A 27,478-nucleotide genomic window follows, 5' to 3' on the forward strand; every position below is an offset into this window, starting at 1 on the left:
ACTTCGGATAGAGGAAAACACATCTATTGACTTACTCTAACAGTTCCTCCATCCGAGAGGTCGACTAGTTTAGTTTTAGTTGATTTGGAATTTGATGAAACACACTTTAACTCTCATTTTAAATCAATAAACATCACAAGAAATAATCACCCGACACAATTCTTAAAATAATCAAATTCTTTATCTAATTAATTTGCAAGTTAAATCCTAACAATGCCATATTATCGTTTGTCATATTTACCTATTCTGGCTAATTGTCGTTTTCTAAGTCAGCATCAGTCCTTTGAATGATCATCAGTATTCTAACGTCCCGTCCTCTGCTGTCAGCATGGGATGTCGCATAGAGTAGCATCGATCCGAGCGCGTCTCAAGCTCTCAGGGTGATGACCTAATTTCCCTCTCTAGACCACTAATATTTATTCCAAAATTTACATATCATAGTATCTTTTTATTATTTGCAGATCGTTGATTGGTTGAATTCTGCCTCATTCCAATACTTTAAGTAACATTCTAAAATATTCTCATACGGTAAATGAATATATTAGGCGCATGGGAAAGGATGTTCCCAGGTCAGGAAAGTATCAGTCTATTGTGAAAAGGTGGCTTTTCGTTCCCAACTGGCAACATTTTCTTCATGTTCAGGGACACTGGCATCTCGCCCAGAGTAGTCTTCATGGACATGGCATATCAGGTCACACAAAGGACACGAATAAAGTCAGTGCATGCGCCTTCCTCCATTGTTCAAATGATGATTTAATTTACTTTAGTTAGGCTTCAACTGACGGCCATGTTTTGGGTAGGCCAGAATAGTCAACTTTAAGCAAAGAAAACACAAATCATAATTAATACATGGAAATTAATAAAACAGTGTTAATCCCTTACTAATACCCATATATGCGTGCATTTATCTAGCCATATGCAACATTTAAAGCCGTTAATGCTGGTTTATTTAAGCGCAAATCACATTAACACTGCTTAAGCTAAACATTTAAATTTAATATGCGTACAAACTTAGTTCACTTATTATTTTAACCATGCTAATGCATTCCCACGTGTATTCTCTTGGTTAATAAGGTTGATTAGTACCATTTCACGCTCAATTAATTATTAGAATTAATTGTTAATCATTTTAATATAAACTTACATAAATGGATTGGGTATACTAAAATTTTTTATTTTTCCCGCTCCATCAATCCCCCCTTTGGTGATTTTATCACCATAAAACCCACAAATTTCCAATTTATTCCCCTTTTTATAGAAATTTGAAATGTCTTCTTGCTCAATTAAAAGTCTGTTTCCTTTTCATCTTCTCTTTTTGTTTTGTCATACATACTCTCCTTCCATTCTTCCATTTCTATTTCATAGAGATCTTTTTCTGGTTTCTTTTCTTTCTTTTTGTAAATTTCACGTTTTGCTTTCTTTTTATTTCTTCTATATCTACAACACATACATCCTAGTCTAAGTATCAATAATATGAAAATCACACAGGTTAATGGAAATAATATTTTCCCAATTAAGCTTGAAACGAGGACTGCTCATACCTGTTGGGGGTATTGTTGGACGCTTTGCTGCCCGGTCCTGTGGTCACTGTCTCCCGGCTCTTCTGGGCTGCGTGTCTCCCCCGCCGCCGCCACAGCACCTCGTGGCTCGGAGCGGGGTGAGACTACAGCCCCCAGACTCCCTTGGGCCCCCGACGTCACCCACGCGCCCGGAGGTGCTTAAAAGTCGTCCGCTTCCTCTGGGGAGCGGGAAAGCTTGAAACGAGGACTGCTCATACCTGTTGGGGGTATTGTTGGACGCTTTGCTGCCCGGTCCTGTGGTCACTGTCTCCCGGCTCTTCTGGGCTGCGTGTCTCCCCCGCCGCCGCCACAGCACCTCGCGGCTCGGAGCGGGGTGAGACTACAGCCCCCAGACTCTCTTGGGCCCCCGACGTCACCCACTCGCCCGGAGGCGCTTAAAAGTCGTCCGCTTCCTCCGCATCGCGGGACGCGCGCGGGCGGCAAAGGGCGGGCCATCTGAGGCCGTCAGAGGACGAAAGAGGTCAGGTTGGGACATTCCCTTAACATCGTGACATAACTGCCATTCATATTTGCACTGTGGTGAGTTCCATAAAGTTCTCTTTGCGGCATCGTCTGACATTCATACTAAATATGACGAAGGGGCAGTCTAAATCAAGTACAAGGGCTGTGGGCATGGGGACATTGGACAATTACCTAAAACAGGCTGAAACTGCTGTAGTTAATGAAATTGCCCTGGTTGAACGCCGATTGTCTCTTGACCCCACTGGACATTTAAGTATCCCGCTACCCCCGGGTGATACTTCCTCATCAAATGCCCCTCCGGCTGTATTGTATCCCCGTGTGATTCCCAACGGGTCAATTGTGGAAGATTGCCAATTGATTACTATTACACCTTCACACACAGAAAGTATAGCCCCCTCACCTGTGGCTATACATACTAGACAGTCCAGGGCCAAAAGTGATATGATGCCTAAAGGGGGGAAAATCGTCTCGGGGAAAAGAAAGGCTAATAAAAAACCAGTGGGAAATCGGAAACAGGCGAAGCAACCAAGGATTAACACTACTGTCTTAGGGTCGGAGCGAATCAACATCAGCTCTTCTCACTTACAGTGGATCCGGGTGAGAGCAGGTGTGATTGTTCCAATTCAGGCTTGGACAAGAGTAGGGAGACACACATGTCAAGCCTTGTCACAACCATGGAAGCTCATCTTATGTCACTTATCCAGCCCCTAATAGATTCCTTGAAGCGTATTGAGGACCGCATCAGTATTATTGAATCTCACCTTAGCAGTAAGGTGCCTAAGATAGGCCCAAATACCCTGGTAGGGGACACACTCAGCACAGTTACGGCCTCTGTTGATAGTCTGTTGAATTCTATGATTATTCCATTACAGCAACCAGTTCCTCCTGTTACGACTAATAGCCTGGGACCTAATATTCCCCCATTAGTAAAAGACAATTTAGGTAAAACACATGGAAAGGAAGGGCAAACACAGATTAAGGGGGGGGGGGGTCACATTCTTTAGCACCCCAACGTGGAGGGGATTTGTCATTACATTTACCGGTAGAGGCATGCCCTTACACTATAATTTTAGCTAATGTTCCTAAACTGGAGTGCGATAAAAAGGAACATTGGACCTCCCTGAAAAATAAGGCTCTCCATTACCTGTCAAACAAAACGGTCCTGGGTCATCATCTTCACAAGCATTTTATGATGATTAGAAGGGTCCCATGGGTGGGAAAGACCGTTAAACATTTGAAGGGAGACTGTATTGTTGTAAGCTTCAGATCTCCAGTGCTGGTGAATGATATACTAAGACAGGCTGGGTCATTGAGAATCCATAAAGAGCTCGTGAATGTTCTCCCCTTGGGTTTTTTCTATCCCCCATTTTACATCAGACCAACGTTTACTGACCATACTAATAGACTCGGTCCTATTAATAATTTTGCTGTCCCAGTCTCAAATAGATTTTACGTTTTTTCCAATTTGGATGAAAATGAGTGACTAGGGACTCGCGAACAAACTATTACCCCTGATATCTGGGCTCCTGCATCTGAAGCCGCGACATTGCAAAACAATGTTTCCACCTCAATCAGATTAAACCTGGAACCAGCGGGCCTCCCATTTAAAGTGATCACCTGGAACATAGCAGGCTTAAAAAGCAAATTAGATGATCCTGCTTGGAGAGAATTAATTGGCCTGGGTGACATTATTGGCCTACAAGAGACATGGGACACAGAGGATTCGTTGAATATTGATGGGTATGTGAGTTTGTTTGCATCCGCTACCCCGACCAGTATGGGGAGGGCAAAGGGTGGGCTGGTTACATTAATTTCAGCAAGTATTCCTGGATCATTTATTCAACTAGAAACTGGTTCGTCAAATTGTTTGGCTATCCAAATTTCGATGAACGAGGGTTCCGATATTTTAATAGTCAATTTTTACAATTCTTATGATAGAGTTGCGATGACGGATCACCTGGCCGCGTTAAACAGTTTTTTAGCTGATCATAAGGAGACCAATAAACTTAGTAGTAAACTGTTTCACCATAATAATGGGTGATTTTAACATCCATGGCTGCACACTTCAGTGCCTCTCCTCGGACCCTTTGGGACCGACTGAATCAAGGGTTGCACATTTTGAACACACAGTGGCGGGAGATCTTCTCGAAACCATTTTGGCTGACCATGGTTTGTTACTCCCAACTACGACGGGTGAAAACATCCCCACCTTTAAAGGAAATGGGAAAAATTCAGTTATCGATTATATTTTTGTTAGCTCAGTTTTTGGGGTTAGTATTAATAGTTACATGGCGACTTGGACCCATTTTAGTGACCATAACCCCGTGATCCTTAGCATCTTGAACCTCCTTAAAAAACCTGTTAAATCCCAAGTAAATGTGGACAAATCTGATATCCGTCCTATAGATCAGGATCGTAGAATCAGATGGAGCAAAGTAATCCCAGGCGACTTTTACAACAATTTAAAAAGTAAGGTAGGTCCTGAGTTAAAAATGTGCCTGGATTTTGAAGCTGGGAATGATGAGGTATTGGTTGCTTATTCTGCAATCTGCACTCAGATCCTTGCAGATCTGAGTTGCCCAGGCAAACATAAGGAAAAGGCTGAGCTAGGGTGGTTTGATAAAAACTGCTCAGATGCAAATAGAAAGCTGAAGGCCGCCTTAAAATCTAAGCCAGTGAACAGGACTATTGTTGCTGGGTTGAGGAAAGAATATAAGGAAATTCTGGAGGTCAGGAAAAAGCAGATTAGGGAGGAAGCGTGGGAAGAACTCTCGTGTGTGGATGTTATAAGAAATAGCGCAAAGTTTTGGTCAGTGGTAAATAAACCCTTTTTTCGTGATTCATGTAACGATCAATTAGATTGCGGTATTGGGAAACAATCATGGCACTCTCATTTTAAATCAGTCTATGATATGGGCACCCACGGGGAATTGAGTATTTCATCCCCTATTGTGAACTCATATACTTTATTAGTCTCTAAAACAGAGGTGGTTGAGGCCATCGGTAAAATGGCAAGTAACAAGGCTCCTGGCCCCGACGGCGTCCCGGCTGACCTCTTTAAGTCTGATCCAGAGACGTGGTCCATAGTATTAACCAATGTTTTTAACCGGGTATGTGTCGCAGGTATTCCGGACACTTGGTCCGAATCAGTGATCATACCCATTTTTAAGAAAGGTAACAGGGGGGACCCTAGTTGCTATCGGCCTATCTCCCTTATTGATTCAGCTGTGAAGGTTTTGGGGCGCGTGGTCCTGGGCAGACTAACAGACTGGCTTGAAGACACGGATACCCTTTCGTGTCTACAATATGGGTTTCGTAAGGGTCGCGGGACCATAGATCAACGCCTGAACCTTCAACTTTTAATAGGCAAATATACCATAGCTAAAAAAGGGACGTTGCATCTAGCTTTTATGGACTTGTCCTCGGCGTTCGATCGAGTAAATCGTTCGAAACTATGGGGGTTACTCCTTAAATGTGGCATAGATGCTAATATTGTGTATTTCCTTGCGGATCTGCACAGAGATCTCACTGCCACTGTTAGATACGATCGTCTTGGTAATTGCACGGATAAGATCGGAATCACTAATGGCGTTAGGCAAGGTTGCATTTTAGCCCCCCTGCTTTTTACACTTTGTATTAATGATTTGGGCTCTGTATTAACTGAGTCATGCAAGGATATTCCTAGGGCGGGCAAATATGCCATTCCGGCATTATTATATGCTGATGATGCCGCCCTTTTAGCACGTACGGCAGTAGGGCTCCAAAATCTTTTAGACTCTTTTTCAAAATTCATGATTGCACTTGATCTTGGAGTGAATTTCTCTAAATCCCATGTGATGATCGTGGGCACCAAACCAAAGAGAGTAAAGACCATGTTTTGTGAAGGGCATGTTTTATCCCGGGTCACGAGATTCCCTTACTTGGGGGTCATTTTTGATGATAAGTCTACCTGGGCCCCACAACTAGCTGCTAAACGAAATGCTTTTGCGAGGGCTACACTTGCTGTCCTGGAGTTTGGACGTAAATTGGGGGTAAAGCCCATGCAAGCTATGTTGAACATTTATGTAGCTAAATGCACCTCAATCGCATTGTATGGTGCTGATCTGTGGGGTATTAAAAACACTTATGAATTACAGGTTGTAGAAGATAGATTTTTAAAATCTTTACTGTGCCTCCCCTGCTCAACCTCGGGTTACATTGTCCACCAAGAAAGTGGGATAGATTATCTAACGGACCGCATAGCTATTGCCCCACTTCTGAAATGGATTTCAATCTGGCTAAACCCTGAACTAGAGCTGAATCATGCGATCTTAAAAGATTGCTTATCTCTAGAGTATGGTAAAACTATCCCCTGGTTGAATTATATTAAGAATTTAGCCAGGGAATTGGGCCGGCCAGATATATTTGAAAATCCAAGTAACATAGTAAAGGGGGATTTAAATTGGGCCAAAGCAACTCACAAACAGAGGGCAATGCTAATAAGGGAAGAAAAGGAGTTACTCAAACCCACAGTTAGGGCTCATCAGCTGATTATTACATCCAATAGTTTAGAGCCTTACCTGGATATTGTTAATAATATGAACCATCGCTTTTTGTTAATTAGGTTCAGAATGAATAAATTCCATCTTCTACTTACTGATTCCCCTGGTTGGACGAAGGAGAGGGACCTGGGGATCTGTTCATGTGACAGATTTTCCGTCAAAGACACTATGCACTTTATCTTCTTTTGCAGTCACCTGTCTTCAATTCGCAAAAAATTTATTATCCCCCTCATAAAAAGTAAAGGATTTAAACAGGTCAAACCAGCACTTTTGTACCTTCAGATGTTGGGTTCTCCCTGGGAGATATTTAACATAGCTACATTTTTAGCAATCTCAATGAGGTTGAGGAAAAAAATCACGTGGTCATAGAGTACATAACTTCTGAATTTTTGATCTATTTTTATCTATTATTATGTCTGTAATTTTATATCAAATGTTTTTATAATGTTTGTATTGTTTTATGTACATCGTACTTTTATGGCTTTTGCTATGAACCAAATAAAGTAACTTTGACTGACTGACTGAGTACTACCTAATTTACCTAAGAAAGCTTTGATGGCAGCCATCTTATTACTAATTCTAGTCCAGATATTTTCAGCCTCCAGTGGTTTTATTTCATCATGCAATTCTGTGATATTCTTGATATACACTTTTAGATCTTTGCTTTCATCAGGAATGTAAGTGCAACAATGTTGAACTTTCAGCATTCCACAGACTCCACCCTCTTTTGCCAATAAAATATCAAGGGCAAGTCGATTTTGCATAATCATAGCACGCATAGCAACCATTTCAGTGTTTACCAAAAGGAAACCTCCAGCGGTGCTTGTTGACAAGCGGTCCACTATGGTTGACAATTTCCGAATACTATTTGCATTCCAAGATATTCCCACTGCTGGTATCAAGGCTCCAAAAATATCACCTACATTTTCTAACCAGGTCTCTCTTCTGCTACGCATTAGTAGGTTATTTAGTCCACTATTTTCTACTCTATCCATGTGAAAGATCTTTGGAAAAACCAGGCCAACATAGCATGTGCCATACCAATGGTCGGGCAACCTGTAGTAAGCCTTGTTCCCACAAATATAATACAGTCCAGGGAAAACTGGATCTTCTCCACCTCTAAATCCCCATCCGGATGCAATGAAATAGGTATCATGACACTCACTTGTTCCTATATAGATATAATCATTTTGGGATCTTTCCCTCATGATGCATAATTTGCCTTTCTGGGGTGAATCTATAGCTATTGTCGGTTTAACTCCACCCGGTGTCTCCTTTTTCCCCTCTATTTCCCAAATGTTTTCCCCTTCTTTATTTCCATCTGCATTCTTGTGTATTTTCAATCTCCTTTCTTCAACCATATCCAAGAATGTTTTCTCTTCTGTTTTCAAACTGCAAGTTAAATTGTTCCTAAAAATATAATCTAGGGTTAGTCCTTTAGTTTCCATAAAAATTTCTCCTACCACATTAGCATCTTTTGCTGGATTTAATTCTTTATTCATGGGCAATCGTCCAAGAATATTATCTATATTAGACAAATTATACTCTAATTTTCCTACTTGATAAAATATACTAGTTAAAACGCTACATGTTATTCCATAAGTTGCTGGGAGGTGATGATAAGTCACCCCTTCAGAAACAGATGCAGGTAATTGCAAACATACGTAGCAATCCCTTACGTCCATTGTTTTTACATATTCATACAGTAATTTTGAAAACACATTACTAGAAAAATCAGTTATTGACCTATCTTGATGTACATGTTCTGTGCTTGTCCTAATCGGTATTACTTTTTGTGAGTTCTTTACTATATTAGTCATATTTTCAGTATGCCCTGCTAGTGTATCTAAAGTTACTTTAAAAGAGATCAAAAGAGCGAGTACGCTCCAAAGAAGCATTAATAATCCTGTACAACAGCAGCATGTCTTGCACCATCTTCTCATAAAAGTACATCTATTCTTGTTATCATCTATGTTAGCCATCTTGTTAGAAATAACTGTGTCTTTTTGTTTAGCCTCTTCTACTCCACTTCTTGTAGCTTTCATACAAGATCTAAGACCTTATCAGTTGATCCAAATACTTCAATTTCTTTTTTTCAATCCTTTGTATTTCTACAAGGACCGATTTAAATTACTCAGCTCGGCCTTTCGTCGTTTTTCACTTCTTTTTCGTCATCCACATGCAGGATTTCCTGATCTTCCGCTTCTTCTCCAATGTCGGATAAGATTACTCTCAGGATGTCCCCTGTTTCTTCTTCTTTTATAAATCTCAGCCAAGTCTCCTCTGGATTTCCTTGACTATCTGCCTCTTCTGTTTCTTCCCTTTGTTCAGGCAGTGCCACGTACGTCCATTCAGGTGACTTATACTTCTGGTTTGGTTTCCTTGTTCGATTATTTGCTTCTGATACTTCTGTTTCTCCCTCTTTCTCTGGGTGCTGACTGGTTACTTCATTCACTTGTTCAGCCTCTGAGGGTTTAGCTCGTATCAATCGACATCTCAGCTTCTTAATTTTGTTTGGCCAAAGATCACCTTTAGCATTTCTTCTTGGTTTGCCGTTTCTTTCCTCAATCCAAGTTCTCTTTCTCAGAACTCGACCCTCTGGTATTTCGGTTTCACTGTCTTCAGATTCTGTCTCATTTGATTTTTCCCTTTCAGAAGTCTCCTTTTCCACCTCTTGAGTTTGCCCTACTTCTGTCCCTCCTCGGATCTCCGACACGCAATCTTCCTGCTGACTATTTGTCCCTTCACCTAGCTGGGTGTTGCAGTTCCCTACACCTCCTCGGGGTTTTTCCGCAATCTGTCCCTCTCTTTCTGTGACTGTCCCTTCTTCTTCTTCCAGTATCTTCTCAGGTGGAATTTCTCCTATTCTCTCATCTGGGGTATTTTCCAGTATTTTCTCAGGTGGAATTTCTTCTATTCCCTCATCTGGTGTAAGAGTTACTTCTGACTGGATGTTCTTTTCTTTTCTTCTTTCTGTGTTCACCATTAGCGTTTTGCTCATCTCCAGAATCTGAACCATCAGAAATCTGCAATCTTTTCCTTAGAATTTCTCCTCTAGGGGTCTGAACTAGTCTTGGCTCATTTTCCCCCCTTTCAGGATTTTCTTTTGAATTTATATTCTCATTACTTGACTCATCACTTGATTCTGATTCGTCAAAGTATTCTTTTCCAATGCCGTCTGCTGGATTTGGAACTCTCAGAGTGTGACTTGCATGTATCCAGTTTTTCAGTCCGGCACACTTCATAGCAGTTGCTGTGGTCAAGATGACCTGTCTTGGCCTTCCCCACGTGGAACCAGGCAATTTCTTCTTCTGTGGACCTTTATCCTCACCCAATCTCCTGGGCTTAGATCATGGGCTGGTTTCTTTTCAAGTGTGGAGGCATCCGCTCCAACCTGGTGAAACACAGAATGAACTGCGTCAGCCAGGCCTTTGCAGTAATCCAAAATCACGTCATCAGTTATAGTCATCAGCTTGTTGACTGGTACAAACACATGTCTCATGGCGCGTCCCATGATGATTTCGTGTGGACTTAAACCTGTAGTTCTGTCTGGAGTAGACCTAATGGTCATCAAAACCAGAGGCAAGACATCAGGCCATTTCAAACCTGTGGCTAAGCACATTTTACCTATTCTATTTTTAATAATACCATTCATTTGTTCAACCACACCAGAAGCCTCTGGTCGGTAAGCACAATGCAGTTTCTGTTGTACACCCAATGCTTCACAGATTAATTTCATGATCTCATTGTAGAAATGTCCTCCTCTGTCTGATTCAATGGTCACTGGGAACCCGTACCTTGGGATGAATTCCCTCAACATAGTTTGGCCACTGTGATCCCATCATTTCTTCTGGTTGGATAAGCTTCCACCCACCTAGAGAACAGACAAACTACCACCAGGACATACCTCAGTTTGTTAAAAGGAGGCATTTCAATGAAGTCTACCTGCATTCTGGTGAAAGGTCCTCCCTCCCGACCTATTGTGCCGAGACTCACCACAGTTTTTCTTCCAGGGTTGTACTGCTGACATGTCGGGCATCTCTGACAGAGACGTTCTGCAATCAACCTGAATTTTGGATCATACCAGGTCTGCTTAAAAGCTCTTATCATGGCATCCCTTCCCAGATGTCCCTGGCCATGATACATCCGTGCCATGGTTGACATCATGCTATCAGGCATTACTGGTCTTCCATCCCGATAGACCCACACATGATCCTTTTCCCTGGGTGCACAACTTGCTTTTATCCACTGCCTCATTTCTAGGCCTGGGCAAAAATTTCGTTCCGTTCGCGGAAATTGCGATAATTTGACATTTTTGCGTTCCGCGGAGAGCGCGAAAATGTCAAAAATTCCGGTTTCCGCAGCTTGGCGATAATTTGTTTCTTGCTCGCGCTGTAAAATAATACATTCTCGCGCGCGCGCGATCGCCTTACCTGAATCCCTGCGTTCGCCGACAAGTTTTCTTGATCCGGTCGCGTTCTCCATGAGATGTTGTATTGTTTTTAGCCATTTGCGCTGTCTCGCGACAGTTCGCGCCCGCAGTGACGTCATGCGTCGCGCGATCACGTCTTTCTTCTCGCGATCATGCACCGCGAGAACAACTCAAAACAAGATGGCCGCGCCCGCAAGCAACCACATGGGTAAGTTGGCGACCCGCAACCATGCAGAAAATCTCGCGAACATGCCGGAAAAAAACTTCCGCATCTTCGCGATATTTCTGCTTGTTTGCGATAATTTTAAACATTCTCGCGATAATTTGCGAAGGTTAATTCCGCAAATTCCGCCCACCCCTACTCATTTCCTCATCAACTGCTTCATCCTGCAACTGCCTCACCTCTTCCCATGTTCCCACAACGTTAGTAAACATTACGGAGCAAGATGACATTTCCTTTTCTTTTGACCGATTAATTGAATAATTGTTTCGGGCACAATACTGAGCCATGTCATTTGCAAATCGGTTCCCGGTAGTGATGTAATCACTTCCCTGTCCATGTGCAGCACACTTTACCACAGCCAATTCTTTGGGCATTTGTATTGCCTCAAGCAATTTCCCAACCACTTCTGCATTCCTTATGGGAGTTCCACTTGAGGTCAGGAAACCTCTTTGCAGCCATAGTTGGCCAAAATCATGGACAACTCCAAAGCCATACTGGCTGTCAGTTATCACAGTCACTCTCGCATTTCTCCCAATCTTGCATGCCTTGGTTAATGCCACTATTTCTGCTACTTGAGCGGATTTAACTCCTTTCAAGGGTGATGCTTCTACAACTCCTGAAACTGTGCATACTGCATAAGCTGCGCTCAACAGTCCTTCATCCGTTCTCAAACAGGATCCATCCACAAATAACACATGATCACTTACTGGCAGTGGCAGATCTCTTCTATCAGGTCGAGGTTTTGTGCAATAGTCAAGCACATCCAGACAATCATGATCAGCTTCTTAACTTATTTCCACTCTTTCTGCATCAGGTAAAAGTGTAGCTGGATTCACATTCACACATCTTTCCAGACTCACATTATTTGCACCTAGAATGACCTTTTCATACATAGTCAGCCGACTATGTGACATGAACTGTGTTCGGCTCCTTGTTAAAAGGATCACCACTCTATGAGGTACAAACACTCTTACTGGATATCCCATCACAATTCCCTCACTCTGCTCCAAACTTCGACATGTAGCCGCAACGGCTTTCAGACATCCTGGCAGACCTACCGCCACTGGATCTAGCATTGACGAAAAATAGGCCACTGGTCTCCTTTGTCTTCCATGTTTCTGTATTAACACTGAAAGTGTGCATCCGTTCCGCTCACTACAGTATAACTCAAACTCCTTCTCATAGTCTGGCATACCCAGTGCTGGGGCCTCACACAGACTGTTCTTCAACTGTTTAAAAGCTGTCATTTCCTCTTTGTTCAGTTCAAGGGGGTCTTTTACCTCACTTTTTGTCAGTTTCACCAAAGGCTTGGCAATCAGGGAAAAATTACTTATCCACTGACGACAGTACCCAACCATGCCTAGAAACATTCTCACCTCTCTTTGGGTCATTGGACCTCTCATTCCTCTAATGATTCTGATTCTGTCTATGGCTACTTTTCTCAGGCCCTTTTCGATATTATGACCCAAGTATGTCACTTCTTTTTTACAGTATTGCAATTTTGTTGGAGATACCTTCAGTCCTCCATCTGCCAAATGATTTAACAAAGCTATAGTGTCTGTTTCACAGGCCTCACGTGTCTTTGACGCTACCAATAAGTCGTCAATATACTGGACTAAGACTGAACTCTCAGGCATGGTCAGGCTTTCCTGTGATTTCTTTAACAACTGATTAAAGATGGAGGGGCTCTCTGTATACCCCTGTGGGATTCGGCACCATGCCAAAATACGGTTTCCAAACCGAAATGCAAAAAGCGGCTGGCTGTCATGATGCAACGGAATGGAAAAGAAAGCATGACACAAATCAATTACTGTGTACCATTCTGCATCATGTGGGATCTGATACAAAATTACTGAGGGATTTGGAACAATGGGATAACATGACACAACAATCTTGATAATTTTTCTCAAATCTTGTACAATCCTGAATTTCCCACTTGGCTTTTTCAGTCCCATTATAGGCGAATTACATGGGCTGCTCATTATCTCCCTCAACACTCCTTGCTGGATCATTTTCTCAATCAACGGGGTTACTCCTGCTATTATTTCTGGTGTCAGCTTGTATTGTGGGATATTCGGGTAAACTGCTCCTTCTTTTACAGCTATTCTCACTGGGTCTACATTTCTCATCAGGCCTACATCTTCTCCAGTGAAATCCCAGACTGCTGCTTTTACTGTCTGTTTTAACTCTGGGGGCAATTCATCTGGATTAAATACTGCATAGGTTCCAGCAACCTCACACTCTCGGTTAGCTATGGTCATTTTGTACAGAACATCTTCATCTGGTGTTTCAAAAGCTATTCCGTCTGGGGTACAGAATATGGTGCAATTCATTTTGCACAACAAGTCTCTACCTAATAAATTCACAGGACTAGTGTCACACACCACAAATCGGTGCATGTCTGAAAATTTTCCTATTCTGACCCTTACCGGTTCAGTAAGGTACGTTCTAATCTGTGTATTCGATACACCAACTACTTGGATTGTTTCATCCGAAAGAGGAAGATTCTTCACATCTGCTGACCTGACTGTGGATGGTGTAGCTCCAGTGTCTACTAGAAAAGTAATGTTCTCGTCATTAATTTTCCCATCTACAAATGGTCCAGTCTGATCTATTTCAAGAGATGCGCCAAGTACGCACTCTGCTTCCTCTTTTCGGCACCGTCAATAAAACTCCTCTGGCTCACTTTCATCATTTTGCAGCAAATATTGTGATACAGCGCTCGCGCGAGTCGGTTTGTTTACCTGTTCTTCATTGTAGAATCCTGCTTCCTTGTTATATCTTTGTACACTCCGGCTCTGTGGTAAAGGCGGTTTCGGCACCTGATTCTGTGGACTAACAGCCTTCTGCTGTTGCGGCGGTGGGCCACTCTCCTCACACTGCACCTGTGGATTCAATGATGGATTTTCATTATTAGTACTTGGTGGATATTTACACTCGGATTTCCAGTGCCCTAATCTTCCGCAATTGTGACAGGGAAACTTCTTTTTGGCTTCTTCTATGTTACCCTTTCCTTTACCTGGGCCAAATCTTGATTTAATACCTGGGTTATTAGCTTGTTCCACCAGCTGAGCTTCCTGTCTCTCTGCGACTTTCACTTGAGCCCACATTGCCTTTTCCTTTAATTTCCTCTGCTTTGCCTCAATCTCATCACTGAAGTATTTAGCATGCCTCAGAATCTCATCTATTTTCTTGCTCTGCCAGTCCACTGTATGCTGCTTGATCATGTCCCCAATCTCAGGAGCGCAGCCCATACACAAATCTGTACACAAAATGACTCAGGTCTTTTTCTCCCAGACTGTCATCTCCACTAAACTGTTTGAAAGCCAAAATTAGCCTCTCATAGTACGCGTGGACTGACTCCTTTGCTTCCTGATGTGTTCGATCTATTTTAACCCAATCTGTCTCTTTTGGAGGTACTTTGTTTTTCAAGAATGCCATAACCTGTACATACTTTTTCATAACCTCGGGGTCTGGGGCTCCTGTTTTGGGATCTGTTGGGTATTCTTTGGTGGGCCAATCTATGACTATCTTACATTCTGCCCACAAGTCTGCTGGTACAATTATATCGAACAGACTATTCAAGTCGATCCACAGCACTTTCGACAATTTCACAAATCTGTCTACTTGTCTATACCACTCAACTGGCTTTTCCCGTAGTCGAGGGAAGTCATTGGTAAATGACAAGATATCCTGTCTGGTCCAGGGGACATGTACATATCCCCCTCCTGGAATCTCTCTCATAGGGAACTCAATTCACCACCTTCTCTTTTTCCCTCAGTGGAAATGCTGAATATGTTCTGTCTGAAGGGTCATCCCGTTTCCTATACCACCTGCTCTTCCATTTGTCCACATCTCCCCATTTTCTTAACACCGAGATTATGTCCCTAATCTGCCCTATTCGCCCTGCAGCATTCAGATTCTCAATGTCTTTTTCTGTGAAGTCCACTCGGTATGGTTTCTGTAAAGCCTTTACTTTGTCCATGTCAATTCCCATTTCACTCGCTATTTCCGCTAGTTTGTCATGTAAATTCTTTGCTCTCCAAGTGATGCTTTTACAGAGGAACAGCAGTTCCTCATCTTGGAAATTTTTCAGTTTCTCTGTGGGGATAGTCCCTACAATCAACTCTTCTAACATCATCCGTAATCTTGCTACGTCAACGGTATGAGATTCCTTTTCTTTATCCTGCAAAACTTTTAACCAGTCATTTAAATCGTCAGTAGTTATGCTCACTGACTTCTCTACATTTCCTGGTTTTGTCAGTCGCTGTGGTTCTAACATCGAGCCTTCTACCATTCTGCTTCTCTCTACAGTGTCTGGACAATAAAATGGATTCTTTGACACATGTAATTCACCTTTACCCATAGTATGTTCCCTGGAACTTTCTCTCGCTCTCATCAGGGGCTGTTCTGCCTGTCTTGGATTCACGTACGGAACTGTTAATCCGTGCTCACTGTCTTTCTGCTTCTCAAAAATAGGCATAACTGGACCTATGGTCACAGGGACTGTGACTGCTTCCAGATTTTTCGTCAATTCTCTAATTTTCTCTGTTAGCTCTAATGTGGTTTGTGCCAGTTCCTTGGAATTTTCACTCTCAGCTCTATTTTCTTTTCCCTTTTCCTTAAGAGAATTTCTTCTTTTTACTTCTGGGGTCACAACTTCGGTTTTAATGATTCTCAGGGTTTCCCTCACTGGTGTGCCCGAGGTTGGCGTTTCTGGTTCCTGCCTGTATGGAGGTGGATTTTTGTAAAACATATCATCTAGGACATCATCATCTGTCTCATTGGCCCCATACCTCCGAATCTCTACATGATTTCTCTTTTCTAGGCATTTTCTCCCTTCACTTTCCCCTTCAGTTCTAACGGGAAACAGTCCTTCAGTCATACTAGCATCTCGCCACCTTCTTATCCGATCACTATGAGTTTCTCGATCGTTTGGCCGCCCAAACATGTACTTATTCCGGTTGCCACTCCTCTGCTTTTCTCGCTCATGCATCTCGTCTTCCCACTCTGTCAATGCCTCAAACTGCGTAAGCCTAGGTCGCGGATCTAAGCTCATCATTCTCTCGCGTAAGTTTCTCAATATTGCCAAATTAAAGGACCCATCCTCTGGAAACGCTAGAACTCCGTCTTCCTTTGTATATTTTGCCCAGTTATCTAACCAAATGCAAGTATGGTACCCATATTTCGCAACCATAAAGGATGCAGGGGTTTTCGCTGGGGGAAGTAACTGTCCTTCCCTAGTCACGATCTTTTTGTCTTTCACGAACCAACTTTTCATTTTTCCAAATAGCGATTTTTTACTTCTTTTCAGGTGAATGATAATACATTCTCCTTCTTTCGTGAACTCTTTTAGTCTTTCCTGCTCAGTACGATCTCTAGTCCAATAGCAACGCGACTCTTACTCGCGCACCAATCCTAGTGTCTCTACGTCACTGTCACAATCTCCAATCCTTGCGCGACTCACACAAACGCACCAATCCTGGGGCGTCTACGTCACTGTCACAATCTCCAATCCCTGCGCGACCCACACTAATGCACCAATCCTGGGGCGTCTACGTCACCGACTAGCTGTCAATCCTAGCGCGGTCTCACTGACGTCAACAGTCGCTGCAGCTGCTCTTGCTCCTGACTCCTGTCTCCAGTCTACCCCTCCTTTACAAAACTACTCGGTAGACCTTTGTTTCAATTTTTTACGATACTTGTTAGTTACAACATACAAACATCTCCATTGCCTGCTCCGCTAATCACAGAATAGCAAAAGACTTTTCCCACGAGAATTCTGCTTCCCGAGAGCAGCGCTTACCTCTGCCCTACTACAGAATAATTACATCCGTTAGCAAAGTAGCACATCCCTCTACTTCACCCTTCTATCAACCATCAATTAACTGCTTTCTCCGGAATTAAAACACATAGTTGGAAACGCAATGCTCCTGAGAAATAAAACCAGAGTTCTACAATCAATCCGAATGCTATTCCATTCACGCACTTTCACACAAGGAAATACCGTTCATTCACACTGAATCCTGCCTTCCCGAGAACAGCAAACAGTCTGTCCTACTACAGAATTATAACATACGTTAACAAAGCAGCGCTTACCTCTACTTTGTCCTTCTTACAAGCTCAGAGAACGCCTGCTACCATTTCAGTGATAAGCGTTATTGGCATACCATTTGGTTTCCTGGTACCTAAGACCAAAATTTCACAGGTAACCCATTTGCTATCATACGTACTTCTCGCACACAGAAAAATGTCTCTAATGGCAACACACAACGATGTCACCGAATCGAACCCAGACAATGTGACGCGCAACTTCAATTGTCACACGTTCTTTCCCGTGTACCTACGGGCAACCACAATTCCGTCTTTCCCGAGAGCAGCGCTTACCTCTGCCCTGCTACAGAACTGTCACCGACTTCTTACATCCCAGAAGCCGTACAGACCACATAAAACTCAATACTACTTCAACATATAGTGTTAGTACATATCTCAATACCAATCAATAATCGATAAGCTATATACATGCCAAAATCAACAAACCAAAACAATAAAAACCATCATACTGCTACCAAGAAAACTGGTGCAGATCAGAACGCAAAATCTCCCCCTGCTTCCACGGACAGAATGATTCCGCAGTCACACTCACATACACACATCACACGCTGGTGGGGCCCATAACACCAACATTCATTCAATTAATCAAACTATCCGTGCCTTACAGAGGAGAGAGAGATAGATATCCAGATCCTGAACTGCAGCTATTCACTTCGGATAGAGGAAAACACATCTATTGACTTACTCTAACAGTTCCTCCATCCGAGAGGTCGACTAGTTTAGTTTTAGTTGATTTGGAATTTGATGAAACACACTTTAACTCTCATTTTAAATCAATAAACATCACAAGAAATAATCACCCGACACAATTCTTAAAATAATCAAATTCTTTATCTAATTAATTTGCAAGTTAAATCCTAACAATGCCATATTATCGTTTGTCATATTTACCTATTCTGGCTAATTGTCGTTTTCTAAGTCAGCATCAGTCCTTTGAATGATCATCAGTATTCTAACGTCCCGTCCTCTGCTGTCAGCATGGGATGTCGCATAGAGTAGCATCGATCCGAGCGCGTCTCAAGCTCTCAGGGTGATGACCTAATTTCCCTCTCTAGACCACTAATATTTATTCCAAAATTTACATATCATAGTATCTTTTTATTATTTGCAGATCGTTGATTGGTTGAATTCTGCCTCATTCCAATACTTTAAGTAACATTCTAAATGAATATATTAGGCGCATGGGAAAGAATGTTCCCAGGTCAGGAAAGTATCAGTCTATTGTGAAAAGGTGGCTTTTCGTTCCCAACTGGCAACATTTTCTTCATGTTCAGGGACACTGGCATCTCGCCCAGAGTAGTCTTCATGGACATGGCATATCAGGTCACACAAAGGACACGAATGAAGTCAGTGCAGGCGCCTTCCTCCATTGTTCAAATGATGATTTAATGTACTTTAGTTAGGCTTCAACCGACGGCCATGTTTTGGGTCGGCCAGAATAGTACTTTAAGCAAAGAAAACACAAATCATAATTAATACATGGAAATTAATAAAACAGTGTTAATCCCTTACTAATACCCATATGTGCGTGCATTTATCTAGCCATATGCAACATTTAAAGCCGTTAATGCTGGTTTATTTAAGCGCAAATCACATTAACACTGCTTAAGGTAAACATTTAAATTTAAGATGCATACAAACTTAGTTCACTTATTTTAGCCATGCTAATGCATTCCCACGTGTATTCTCTTGGTTAATAAGGTTGATTAGTACCATTTCACGCTCAATTAATTGTTAGAATTAATTGTTAATCATTTTAATATAAACTTATATAAATGGATTGGGTATACTAAAATGTTTTATTTTTCCCGCTCCATCAGTGGCACAACTGAGTACTGAGTCAACTAGTGACTTTTAACTAACCTACCCTGGTTACACATTGCACATATACTAGGAAGTTATGGGTAAGCTAAATTTGCCAATCAGGGACTAGCCAATTGCACATCCTCTTTATGGGGTCAGAGCACATGCATTGTGGCCTCTTCAGCAGGGCCCAGTGCACTTCAGAGTCGAAAGACAAGCAGCTTCAGGCCAGACATTTTTGGGTTGATCATACATAAAAAGTCTGTTCCCTACACTCTGTAAATCTTTGATTATTTTCTCTAGTTACATTCTGACTGCCTACCTCACCCTTCCCTCTTTACATTACAGTTCTCCCTAACGCACCTGTTTTTTCCTCATTTCTGCCTCTATCTTCGTTCTCCCTTTGCCTTACCGGTTGCACTATATGATTCTATTTACCTCTCTGTCCTTCTCCTCTCTTCCATCGCCCTCCATTTCTTCTACTCAGCATAGTTTGATGTTGCTGTCTAGCCACAGAAGCGCACACATAAAATGACGAGAGCAGGGAGAAGCATGGGAAGAAAATTCAATTGAAAATGATCAGATTTCACCTGATGGAATGGTGAAAATCCTCAGAATAGTGCTTTATTTTCAGGGTTGCAGCAAAGACACAATTTGTAGATGGGGATTTATTTGTGATTGTGAATATTTTCTATTTTTCTATTTAGGGGGTTTTATAAAGCGCTTGGTGACGCCCAGCGGCGTGTCCCCGCGCTGAAGAGCAGATACTTACTGGAAACTACCAGAGTGGAATACCCTACTGTTCAAATAGTGCAGTTTTAAGCTTGGCTCTAAAGATTGGTTCTGATGGTTCTAGTCGCAATGCTGTGGGTAGAGTGTTCCATCTAGAGGCTGCAAGATACCTGAAGGATCTTCCGCCCATCCGTGCTCTAGATACCTTGGGGATAACCAGGAGTCCTGAGCCGGACGATCTCAGGGAGCGGAACGGCTCATAAGGCGTCAGCAGGCCTTTCAAAGGGAGAGGAGACCTCCCGTTGATGATCCGATGGCATGTGCATAGTGCTTTAAATTTTACCCTGCTTCTAATCGGGAGCCAATGCAAAGACCGGAGGGCCACTGAGGATGCGGCTCTCCTAGGTAATCTAAGCACTAGTCGGGCAGCGGCATTCTGTAAGACCTGTAGGCGGCTCAAGTTCTTCTCCAAAGTCCCTAAATAGAGAAGATTGCCATAGTCCATCTTTGATGTGACTAGTGCATGCACCAGGGTTTGACGAGCGCCTACAGGTAAAAACTTCAGTGTCTTCCTAAGACTTTTAAGGGTCCCAAAGCATGAACCGACCACCCGATTAATCTGGGGGCCAAAGGTCAGGTCAGTATCGAACCAGATGCCCAAGTTCTTTGCTTTCTGGCACGGGATAGGTATTGGACCTAGGCATGTTGGCCACCATGCCGACGTCCACGCAGATCGGTCTCCCCCCACAACCAGCACCTCGGTCTTGCCTCCATTAAGCTTGAGACAATTGGCGGACATCCAGGCAGCCAGATCTTGCATGCAAGCTCTGAAGATGTCCACCGAAAGATCGGGTGCGCGCGACAGGGAGATCACCAACTGTGTGTCGTCGGCATAAGACACCATTTGAAGGCCGTGACTCTCTACTAGGGTGGCAATCGGGGCAACATAGAGGTTAAAAAGTGTTGGACTCAGGGACGAGCCCTGTGGCACCCCCTGGTCCAAAGCAATTCGCTCAGAGTAATGATCTCCTTGCCTCACTTGGAAGCCTCGGCCTGTAAGAAATGAATAGATCCATTTCAGCGCTGCCCCTCTCACTCCACCTTTGTTCAGACACTGCAGCAAGATGGAATGTGCTACAGTGTCGAACGCCGCGCTGAGGTCTAAGAGGATCAGAGCCATGGTTTGTCCCTCGTCAGCACCTTGCCTGAGGGTTTCGGTAGCCCTAAGAAGGGCAGACTCCGTAGAATGACGGATCCGGAACCCAAATTGGGTAGGGTGAAGAAGGTTGCTTTCCTCCACATATTTCATTAGCTGCTTATTGCCTGCTAAATTTACAATTCCAAGTTCGATGGTACATATGATTAAATTTAGGGCGATGCACTAGTTCACTAAACATCCACCTACTGACCCTAGTTGTGTCTTTCCTGTAAGGGAGGACAAAGCTGGTTAGATGCTGAATTTTATGTAAAACATTGTTGCAAGAGAAAAGAAATTCCAAATGCTTAAAGAAAAGGCTTTATAAATAGCTATTCAAAGTCTTTTGGTAGTGTTTGGCTGGGAGTCAACATCAGCTTGATGTTTTGTTTATTTTTGTGTGCCTCCTTTTCAGAAACTTTAACAATAACTCAGTAATGTTTATAAGCAGGGGGGCTTGCATTAACGGGAAATAGTTAATACATTAAAAATTGTTCTGCAGAGGGGTCCCCAAAATATGTTTTACCCAGGGACCCACAACTCGTTAAGATAGCACTGAAGGAGAGAAGTTAGATGGAAAGAAAGTCTGAGAGTGTGTGTTTACTAGAGAAGTTACCGAAAGCTATGAGACCGTTTGACATGAGGGCCAGATGGATAGCAAGAATACAGCAGGTGGCATTGGACTGATGAGGACACAAAACACATGTGTCACATAGAAAGTCAACACGAAAGTGTGAAGGGCAATGTGGATTACACATTCTACTCACTTGCAACTTGAACCAATCCGAGCACAATGCTCAATCAAACACGTGAACAAGATCAACATCTTTCAAAACTAGGATTTTTTGTTGTTGCGTAGAACCTTTGATGATGAAGTTAGACAACAATTATGCCATCATGAAGAAATGTGAGGCCATATTATCAAGAACATGCGATAAATATCGCAAATCGTGCTTAGTGCGTTTTTCATTATCGCCCTCTATCGCTGAATTAGATCGCCGTGTTAGCGGCGTATTAGAAACGCTTTGCTAACAGGCGAAGTACAATCCAGCGATAGACTGTGATAATGATCATTAGCGTGTGAAATCCAGCGATGATTTCACAGCGCTAATTAAACTGATTCTGATATCTTTTTTTGCAAAAAATATCGAACTGCTTATTGGTTTGTTTAATTTTGCGCTGCAGATTCTCCGTGTCTGCAAACATCCGATTTATTTCATATGAAAGAGCAAAACACTAAGGGCCTGATTTAAATTGATGGGATGGCGCGAAAATTCCTCTGCCATCCTGAGGGACCTCCAACTGGCAAATTTAGAGTTGGCTGCTGTGGACAACTCTCAATGTTGACAGGAACTGCTGTCATGGCTGTTCCATTCAATTTAAGACAAGGTTAACGGACGAACCGTCAACCATGACAGACAGCTGTCAAATATTTCAAAAGTATTTTGTTTTTCAAAAACATACTTCTGAAGTGGAATTTGTTTTCTAAAAAACAAAAAACTAATGTCCCCCACACCCTGGGAGTTTGTTTCTCCCAGGTTTTGGAGGTCATGGTTGTTTTTTTTTTGTTTCTTATAGCCAAGGTTTTTTTCTGACAGTGAAGGTCAGGGTAAAAAAGACATTACACAGTCCACCCTAAATTGGATTATGGTGAAAGTTCGCTTTCCAATGGCCTCCCACCATTGGGCCATCAGTCAAAATATTCTACTCACTGCTAAATTAGGTGGACGGACCGAGGGTTTGGTAGAAAGGAAACTGTCTCATTTGCAATGGAGTGCCCTGTCCACCAAACTCTAAATCAGACCCTAAGGATTCCACCAGTTTGTAGGAAGATTGATGGTGTGGCCATATATATTATAATGGCAATAGTATCACCAACTGATATACAGGGTTGTGGGCATGAGAAGGTGCAACACCATTATATTATAATTTTGAACATTTTCATAAATATACTTTCCACCCATTTTGCTGGTGTAGTGAAGCACAGATTTTGCACGTTGTTATGTGGTCTTATATTGTCACTGATATTCTAATTTCACGTCACATCACTGATTTAACTGCTAAACTTAAACAGAGTAAAAAATGGTAATATGTGCAGAAGTTGGGTATTCCATAGGCCTGGGCAGAATTAGAACTATGCCTAATTAATCAACAGACTCTCAGTAATTCCACGTTACACTGACATGGAATTACCAATATTTGTGCAATTACTTCTGCTCGTGTAATTAAGAGTAAATTGTGGAAAAGAATCATACCACGAAAGCACACATGTAGCGAGTGCAAGAGTGAGAGGCGGCTCAAACTCGCTTTTTGTGTTCTGCTGCATTTAGTGCTGTTTCTTAGAGCAACATGCATCCTTGCTTTCATTTTGGACACGAGGGAGCATTTTGCACTAATAAAATAGCGCTAAATGCCAGTAGTAAGTGGGGGGAAAATCCTACCCCAAGGGCCTAGTTAGCGAGCACGAGTGGCTGTTCGTGCTTGCTAATCGTGTTCTGTTGCATCTAGCAATATGTCTTAGCGCAAAATGCATCCTCACATTTATTTTGGACATAAGGGGGCATTTTTGTGCCAAGAAATAGAGCTATATGCTTAATTACTGTTCTTGCATAATTCAAGGGCAATCTCACTGAATTCTTAGATAATTCTGCAAGATTACGGTACACAAAATTACGTGAGTTACACCCACCCCAGTATTTAACCATATTTAGCCTGCCAGCATGTAACATAGAAGATGATTGGCATTGCCTATCGTAGTAATAAATTGCATAATATATGTCACAAAATTGTGATTTGGGGTTGTGAAATTGTGTTTAGTTTAAATGAAAAATGGAGATATTTCAAATAAATAAGAATCGAAGGGGCATATTATCAAGGACCGCGTTAAAAATTATCGCCGGTTTAGCGGCAGAAAACTACAGCTGAAGCGGCGATAATGGGCTTGATAATATGCCCTTGAGAATTCCAATAGAAGTCCATGTTCTGGTGTCAACATGGGCTTCTATTGGAATTCTCCAGGGCATATTATCAAGCCCATTATTGCCGCTTTAGCGGCAGTTTTCTGCCGCTAAACCGGCGATAATTTTAACGCCGTCCTTGATAATATGCCCCCAAGTGGTTTAACCTTGTAGGTATCACAGAGAAATGAATGTACCTTGTTTTGCTCTGCATTGACTCTATTACAATTTTTGTTGCCATCACACTTCAGGATTAAGAGAGTATGCTGATGATACACATTTGCAAATATTTGTAGTTTAGCTTGAAAAGCAAGCACATTTATTTATTTACTTACGTTGGAAATTTTTGCATATGTTTTGCTTTTACACTCCCCTGTACCTCAGTATCAGTGGCCCATTCACACTCCCCTGTCCCACACCACGAGCGGCCTAAAATTTATATTCAGGAATACCTTCAGCCTGTAGGCAGAAGGAAAACGTAATACATCTCTCTTTTTGACAAAAGACTTTACTGGAACTTTTTTAACCGAGTTTTTTTTTTTTTAACAGAATTTTATATAGTGCAAACTTGACCCGAATGGACCCTCAGAGCGCTTTACATAGCACCAGTCGCATTACATGAGGACACATTCATTTTTGTTATCAGAGTGCTTTACATAGCACCAGTTGCATTACATGAGGACACATTCATTTTTGTTATCAGAGCGCTTTACATAGCACCAGTCGCATTACATGAGGACACATTCATTTTTGTTAGGTCTCGGCTAGCGAAGGCTGCGCTTGCGCAGTCTCACTCGTGAGATTGAATGACTTCAGTACGGGGCTTGAACCCGCCCCTCTTCTCCATTGGCTGGCTTCCTAAACGGAAGCCAGCCATTGGAGGAGAGGGGCGTCTGTCCGTTTAAGCCCCGTCTTTTTCGGATTCGGGGGCGTGTTTTTTACTTTCTTTCTCTCCTCTGGAATGTAAACATTCCAGCCAATGGCAAGAGGAGAGAAAGAAAAACACGCCCCCGAATCCAAAAACGCCTCTGCGTTTCTCAGAGGCATTTCTGCTTGACCTCGGAGAAAGGCGGTGGTGTCCCGGCGTCCGGACGCATTTGTTAATTTCCAATCTTGTCTCAGTTTTTAGGACAAAGGTCACGTCATTCTGCAAAGGAGAATTCTAAACTCTTCTCTCCTTTCAACAGGCGCCTCTACAGTCTGAAGTGATTTAAGCTATTATCTGTTTTATTTGAGGCAGCACAGGAGGAGGCTGGCTGTGAGCTCACTGCAGAAGGAAAGACAGAGCAGGGACGAGGACAGGGGGGCTCAGGGTGGAGGTCCAGCCACAACTCACATTATATAAACATAGCCTTGTGACATTATTCATGTTGTATAAACGCATATGTGTATATTTTATATACACACACACACTCTATACATTTACCGGGCTACGTAAAAACCGGGACATGCCAGACATGAAAGTACCACGAAAGACTTTAGTCCTACTTTTATGGTGACCTGTCCCGTTTTTACCTTCTCAATGTCGGACCAAGATGCCCTGAGCAGTGCGTGCTCGGGCTATCAGCGCATTGCTATGTTTTGTACAGCTGAACCGATAGTAAGGACAAACAGCAGTCAAACTGAAACGGATCGGCGCTTTTCGGAAACACGTCCAAGGCTTTCACGATCAACCAGGATGACGCGCCTCGCGCTTTCTAGAGATTAGGCTGCCAGATGGTTCCGTATTCATGTTGAAGTATGCCCCCCTGTGGCCAATAGGGATAGATGCAGTTATGTTTCTATTTAATTCAGAGTGTTTGAGTCCAATATCCTGAAACATTTCTGCCCTTTAAAATGTAGAACAGCGAATCCAGAATATATTTAGTCTCGGATTACAAGCATTTGAGCTCTCTACAGATGGACGTCACAGCACAGGCCAAAGAGCACGACCTCTAAATGATCACAGGACTACAGCAGAACTTTAGCATGAGCATGGTTTCACCCACGAGACTTGAGACCGAATTCAGAGGAGGTGGACCACAAGACAGAGCAATGCCAATAGGTCTGACTTTAGAGGAATGTTGTATGGTAATGTGAAAATATTGCAAGAAAACAGCATGAGAATGGATATATAGTTATGTTTGAGCAAATAACTGTAGAATAATATTGCTCTAGGTTAAAATGTCAGGTGACAGTTGGACTTTCAAGCCAGACCAAAACATCTTTGTAGGTTCATGACTGCCCTTCCTTCCATCTGTGCTGCTGCTACAGAAAACACATTATCTAGTTATCTGGGACACTTTAACAGCATTACGGAGTCATGCGCGCGACCCCCGAAAATTCAAGCTCAGGCAGCTTGCTGGTCCTCTGTGGGGGTAACATGCTGCTGATGTGTATTCTCGAGTAAACCTTCGGATTTGGAAGTGAAATGGCACCTTCATTTTAGGTGGGCCCTTTATTTGCTAATGTTTCTATCCTGGGATTGTCACCCATTTTTTTGAATTTCTCGATGCAGTTCGTTTAAGTGTCCTTCAAAGCACTGGCTATGACGGGACAGCCAGCCTGACAAAGCCCCCGTAATCAAATGGCGCGTGGCCAACCCGTGAGCCCGTCCCGTTGCATTGTGTTCTCTCCCCCCCCCTAACACCTCCCGAGAAGCAGAAGGACGAGCAGCAATACAAAGGGCAGGATAAGGGCTCCTGTGGGGGCGGGGGGAGGGGCGGCACTGAGAGAAATTAGGGACAGAGCGGGAAAAAAGTCAGTTCGGGAAAACTGCTATAAATTACTTGGCGCCCCTAGCGTCTGTAATTTGAATAAATGTAATATTTCAGTCGGGAGAGTAAATCAAAGGAAATGTGGGGTTACCTGAGGCCAGGGGACGGAACAACAGATAATGTTTGTGTCTCCCACATGGAATTTGCTCCGGCAGAGGGCAGGACACGTCTCAGCAGCTTCCTGATGTTTCAGACCTAACCATACAAAATCCTGAGACCAATGAGTAATCATCATGGCAAACCTAGAGAAAACCTCAACAGCTTCCTTAACTTTCCGTTCTTTTGCGAGTCAGAGAGTAACGACTACGGCAGGAGTGTTCGCTGACCAATCTGTCAATTTTTATTAGTCATTTATTTTTTAAATGCTTAATTTTTAGTGATAAATGCAAAGATCTAGAAACAACGGTGCCACTTCTGCTTTGGCTCCCAAGATCAATGTGTATGTGTCTAGATCTATGTGTGTGTGTGTGGTTCTGTATGTGTGTGTGGCTGTGTGTGTATGTGTATGTGGCTCTGTGTATGTATGTGTGGCTCTGTGTGTGTGGCTTTCTGTGTGTGGCTCTGTGTAAGTGTGGGTGGCTCTGTGTGTGTGTGGGAGGCTCTGTGTGTGTGTGTGTGTATGCCTCTGTGTGTGTTGCTCTGTGTGGGTGGCTTTTTTTGTAGATGGCTCTAAGCGTGGGTGG

Source organism: Triturus cristatus, chromosome 4_2, assembly GCF_964204655.1.
Source record: "Triturus cristatus chromosome 4_2, aTriCri1.1, whole genome shotgun sequence".
Classification (NCBI taxonomy): domain Eukaryota; kingdom Metazoa; phylum Chordata; class Amphibia; order Caudata; family Salamandridae; genus Triturus; species Triturus cristatus.